Raw genomic sequence first — 6,430 nt, forward strand, 5'->3', positions numbered from 1 at the left:
ATAACCATGCTGAAATACTTACTTTAAAAATTGATTTATTATAGATTAGTTTTTTTTCCAACGTGGTGCTAATTTGCATGATTGACACATAGAGAGAAGAGTAGCAGCTGTTTAAAATGCATAAATTACTTGAAAGTGATAATGAACCAGGTAAAATTTAAATTACACAGTCCCAATCCATTTAGTCTTTCCTTCCTGGAGTGGGAGCTGAGGTGAGAGAGAAAGAGAGAGAGAGAGAGAGAGAGAGAGAGAGAGAGAGAGAGAGAGAGAGAGAGAGAGAGAGAGAGAATGACATTTATTTATGTAACTGGGAAGAAATGAATCCAGTTAATCTTGTAAAGCTAAGTTTGATCAGTGTGGCACACTGCAGTCGAACTAGTGTAGGAAAAAAACCAAAAGAATATTAGCAGTTGGATTAGAGCTGGCTTAGTAGTTTGAAAAGTTAGATCTGTTAAATGGTTTGCCTTACATACATTCAACTTCAAGAGTGCTTGGCTTCTTTCTCTACTTCTGAAATCAATTTATTGACTCATTTTTTTCGTTAGGAAAAATAATTACAATTACATACTGTTTTAAAAACTAAATGTTTGAATTTCACTTTTACAGAAAGGTAATACATTGAAGTAGGTACAGAAAAATAGCCTTTTATTCAAAAGGCTATTCAAAAAGTCACCCTTCCACTCCCAGACCACACCTCACTGTGTTGTATCTCCCTCAATAAAACTAAGCACCATTACTCATTATTTATAGTCCTTGCAAAGATAATTAATAGTATGCAAGCAAACACAAATTGATATTCCTCTGCTTCCCATTAAAATGGTAGTATTTTAAGGACATTATTCTGTATATATATATTTCTTTTAATATAATAAAATAAATCTTTCTGTATCAGTAGTACCCAAAAAACTTCTTTATCCTATTTTATGACCACATAATATCTCACCATATTTACCTAGCTAATTTTTGTTGCTATAGCTATACTACTTAAATAACTTTTTAATTTATTGAGTAAAGAGTACACACATATGGTTCAAAAACTATGTGTATTCATACATGCAGACATCTGTACTCGTTCATGTTTGCCATCCAGACAATACCCTGACCTTCCACACGTACACCCAGATAAAAACATTGCAATTAGTTTTAAACATTGTGTTAAGAATCTCTATGCCTATGAAAGTAAACACAAACTCACATTCTTAATTTTCCTCCTTTCATTCCAAAAAGATAGCCTGCTCTATACACTATCCTATATTTTTTCTTGTCCACTCATCAAAATATGTTCATGATTTTTTTCATTTAGAGAGCGTCTTCGTTTTTGTTTATCTTAACAGCCACATAATCTTTCATTGTCTGACTATACTATGTTTTATACAACCAGTCCCCTATCAACTAATGGTGATCAAGTACTATTTTATTTGTCCGGATGCCCTGTGGTTCAATGTGCTGTGACTATTGTCTGCCATAGAAAGTCTGATGACTTCAGGAAAAGCTAAGTGCTCAACTGCTTCTCTACTTTCATGAAGGTTTTTCCAAGCAGGAGTTAAATATCTGCTGAATTTTGTTATTCTGCACATGACAGAAACCTCTTACCTTAAGCACCATAAATAGTCTCTCTGAATATTATTGAAATGCTGCTGCTACCACAATGAGGAATTATAGAATGCGTTGCCATAATTATTACATTACTCTTCTCTATTGATTGAGCTGTTGCAGACAATACCAGATGTGAGTGTGTGAAGAATGCCTGATTATGCCCAAGGAATTTGTTGTTAATCTTTGTTGTGTGTGTGTAAAACCGAAGATGCCGATGTTCATTGATTTTTTTTAAAGTGTTCCCTGACCAGGATCCAAATGATAATTCCCAATGATCCCTAATTAATTACTTTAAGAGCTAGAGTTTATATCACTAAAAAATACAGAGTATATACAAAGCTTCTTTTAGATTTGTCATAGTGGAAATGATTTGGTTTTCATATGCAACACTTTAAAATCCTTCCTATTAGAAGCCTTTATTTAAAAAGCTAGGCATACATTATGGTAAAGTGACTTTGGCTCTAAGACGGTTTAAGTAGAAACAGTCCAATAGGCGAGAAATTAGTCTACTTTTCTAAAATAGATGTATGTTTGCAACAAAAATAGGGCAGACTCAATTTGGGAGAGGATCTTCAACTTTAATGTCTATTTCCAGTGGTGGGGAAAGTCACTCCTAACTAGGAGCACAGAGTAAAAAGGAACAGCATTGAGAGAGTATTTCATTTTTCACAGAAGGATGGGACTCTGGGAGTGTAAGCATTGTAACTAAAGAGGTAAGTCATTTTATTTTTTCAGGACTGAGGATTTGGACTTCAGAGATAGTATGATGCTTGGGCGCTTGAGAGGCAGTGGGGTGGAGTTCAGACTGTAGTGGGGGAGCTAGGTAAGCATAGGTTTTAGTTCTGGACCCTAAATTTATAACTGCAGCCAAATCCCTGAGCCTCAGTCTTCTCATCCATTTTGTGGGGTGGTTGTCATGCATTTGATGCCTGGGTATTTCAAGTTCTTGCTGTCTGGGGGCTGTGTCCCCCTAGTCTAGTCCTGATCATGGCATATCTTTGAAGCTTTGCTTCTAACGTCTGATTTGCCCCATCTTTAAGGCATGTTCTGGCCTCCAGCATTGAAGCATAGGATGAGCCCTAGGGAACTAAACAGGGTCATCTGAGTTCTGGGAGCCCACTTCCGTCTCTGACCCTTTGGAAACATTTCTGGGTTGGTTTTATTAGGATTAGGAGAAGAATATCACAAGGGGAGGCCTAGTAACCACTTGGAGGCCTCTCTAATTTTTTCGCTTTAGCAAGGCTCAGAGGCTTTTATCCCCAAAGTCAGAGAAGTGTTGCCAGAGTATTTCTTCTGCTGGCTCAAGATTGCACCAGGGGATAGAAAGCATAAACTCAACATTGCTTGTTAAAACTCCTCTCCTTTATCTGGCTGCATTTTTCTGAGCACCCAGGGGAAATGGTGAGAAGCGGATGATCAGTTTATAGTGATTTAAAGGGGTGCTTTCCATATCTAATTTCTACATTCTAAAGTAGCTATGCACAGTAGGAACCTGTCAAGCATTTTCTTCTTTCTTTAATACATGTAATAAAGAATAGAGAAAAAGATGGTAATGAAATCAAAACTGCACTTTGACTAGTTTGTATATTTATTATAAGGAATTCATAAGCTATCAAAAGCATCTATGATACATACTGACGAATCAAAACAATATTCAGAGTATGCCCTTCAGAAAAGGTCAATGAAAGCCAAATCTATGGTTTAGAAATGATAACAATGTACAGAGTCAATGAAAAGTTTTAGGTCATGGATGATTTTTAAAAACACGTGAAGTCCAAATAAAGGTCTGCAATAAATAGTAAATAAAGTCTGCAATTTTTTCATATATAATATTTGGTCCTCAGGAGAGGAGGTCCTTTATTCAGTATTTATTTTTGGCAGATATTAGGTACTTAATATGCTTAATGAATGAATTAATGAACTCGAATAATGTCAGTGTCTAAAAATTTGTGACAAATTATGTTTATAATATTTTCAATGTGATAATAGCAGAACTCAGATCTACATCTTTAATGTCAAATGTCTCACAGTTGAGTGATAAATCTGAAAATAAGACAAAAGAATTTCTCAATACTTTAGGGAAAAACCGTAAATGTCATTCATAAATTTGCTACCTATATAAAAATGCAGACTTTTGATTAAATATGTAACAAAAGACACATCTCAACCATATTATTTATAATTAGCTAATAATTTGTGACAAGAGGCAATGAGTTAATAATATGTCATTAGTAATAAGCAAGCAAAACAAAATCTAAGCTAGAATCCTAGTGAGGTCAAACACTTGTACTACACTTTTCCCCTAACCTTTTGCTGTTTTCTTATTTTAGGAGCAAAGATAGAAACGAAAATAAAAAGGGACCTTCAACTAGCATGATTAGCTCACTTACTCTACTATCTTTAAGTCTTATAAAGTAATATTTTATTCTGAGCGTTTCGTGCAAGCAATTTGAAATTAACCCTTTTCCTTGCACCTGTAAAAATGTGTAAATGATGGCACTGGCAGCATGATGATCACTTTACAGGGCAGCATTTCCTTCATCATCTTCAAGGTTATTGAGATTTATGATCTCATCACCATGGCTCTTTAACAGGCTGCATTTGAATCTGATTAAAAAGAAAAAACAAATAGCCGTATGGATTTATTAATAAAATGTCTGACCTTTTCACTTATATCCCTCTTTCAACATATTGCCAGTTTTAACCAGAAGGGAGTCTTGGGGTTTTAATCATCAGAGTTGTATCAGGGGTTCCTGCCTACCTAGCAGGGTGTGGATCATGAAGGGCTATCTCTTTCCCCCTTCTTTCTCTTTGGGGTTTAATTACTTCACCTACATCCTAATTCAGGTAACTCATAAAGCTTAGCCTTTGTTGTAGGTCCAACAGCTGTCTTATGTCAGTAGCAAGTAAAATGTTCACAATGTACCGGAATGCTGCAAGACGGTTTATGGCGTTGCAATAAAAGGTAAATTGAATTTACAAAGATGCATTTGTCACTGATTAAAAACTTACAAAGTTAATTGGAAACACTGTGGAGGTGTTACCACACAACTTGAGGTGTAATGGGTGGTTCTAATTCAGCCTGGAGGAGAGTTGTGGGTCCCATTATGGTCTCGCACAGTAAGATTCCCCGCAATGCAGTCCAATTTAAGTGACCAAACAACACAGTAAAGAGCACAAATATTTTTTTAATATGAGGTGAGTGCAAATTTACTCACAATTATTCTTGAAAATAGCTAGAGGAAATAGCCTTTGGTATTACAGAAACACTGAATGTGTTAATCATATGACTTCCCCCTAGAAAACATATTTAAGTTTATTTTTACAAAAATGTCCCCATCTGTAATGTTTCTAGTTTTCTTGATGTTTACATTGGCAGCACCACTGCTAAAGGATATCATAGGCGAAGGGAAACCAATACTGAAATGGCCAGTGGTCTGAAGGGAGCAGGATTCTCCCGTGGGACCTTGTTGAATTATCTACACATAATTCACTTAACCTTTGCCATCTGGGAACTTGGGAAGTAGAATGTGTTTCTAAACTTGAGACTTTTAATTGTGAGTTTTAGTTCCCTTCATCCAGCTCAGTCTGAGAGATGATGATTGAAAAACAGTATGAGGAGGCTTTTCACCTCGGGTGCGCATCCTGGATATAATTAAGTTGGTGGCTTGGGGTGGCCTTTGGGTTCTGCAGACAGAGGGAGCAAGTGAACATTCAGTGTGTGCCTTGAGTTGAAGACAGAAAATTTAATTTTAGACTATTAATGCTGTGATTAAAAGGCAAGATAACTAATGATTAGTAATTAGTAAGTAATTACTTACAACCAAGTTATTGCCTTTGGTAAACTTATACCAGTAATCATGTAATCTTCACAGCAACATTAGAATGTTAGCACTAACCCAATGGTATAGCTGAGATTTTAAAATGTCAAGTAACTTACTCTAGTAAGCATTGGAACCAGGATTTGAATATTTTTTGATTAAATTTTTTTGTTTTGTTTTGAGACAAGTGTCACGATGCAGTTCAAACTCCCTTGAACTCATTATGTAACCTAAGCTGCCTTAAACTCACAGTGATCTTCCTGCCTCAGCCTCTTGAGGCATGAGCCACCGCACCTGGCTAGGATTTGCATTTTATATGTCCAGTTATAAAAGAAGTTCTTTTTGTTCTCTGGACTCATTACCCCTGCATTTATGTTTTAAAACCTCAATGCAAGTATGCAGAGACAGCATATTTACTTGACCTTTATTGATTTTCCAGAATTGGGAGCCTGGACGGCATCAATAACTAATTGACTACTAGGAGCAAAAGTCAAGCTCATGTCTGAGAATTAACCTGGTGTGGTGGAAGGTGTACAGAATTTAGCTTTTAATCCCAAACTCTCCCCTGACAGGCTTCCTACACTTACTTTGTTCTTTGACCTAAAAAGGTCAAATTCTAAAATCTTACCATTTTTACCCATAAAATAGGAATAATTCATTTTATAGGAGTTAATGTAGGAATAAATGAGACAACTGGAGAAAAATATTGAGCTCAGCATAGTGACACTCAAAGTGCTATTTATTAGTTACATTTTTGCTTCTTCATATGACATCATTTTCAGAATTTCCATCTGAACCTCTCTTTATAAAGTAATTACACTCACAAAGCTGCTTGATGATCTTATTTGAATAAACTTGGAAAGATCTGTGGACACATATCACAGGATTCCAATCCTTGGAGGACTCATTTGCACCTACAGTTACCTGTTCTGTTCAGAATTTTCCCATAACTATCAAGAAATTTTCTTACTGAATTATACATGTGTATTGTCAAAGGAACCAATCACTTTGCA

This window comes from Cavia porcellus, unplaced genomic scaffold (genome assembly GCF_034190915.1).
Source record: "Cavia porcellus strain 051 isolate PalLab524CR breed Dunkin Hartley unplaced genomic scaffold, mCavPor4.1 scaffold_12, whole genome shotgun sequence".
Classification (NCBI taxonomy): Eukaryota; Metazoa; Chordata; class Mammalia; order Rodentia; family Caviidae; genus Cavia; species Cavia porcellus.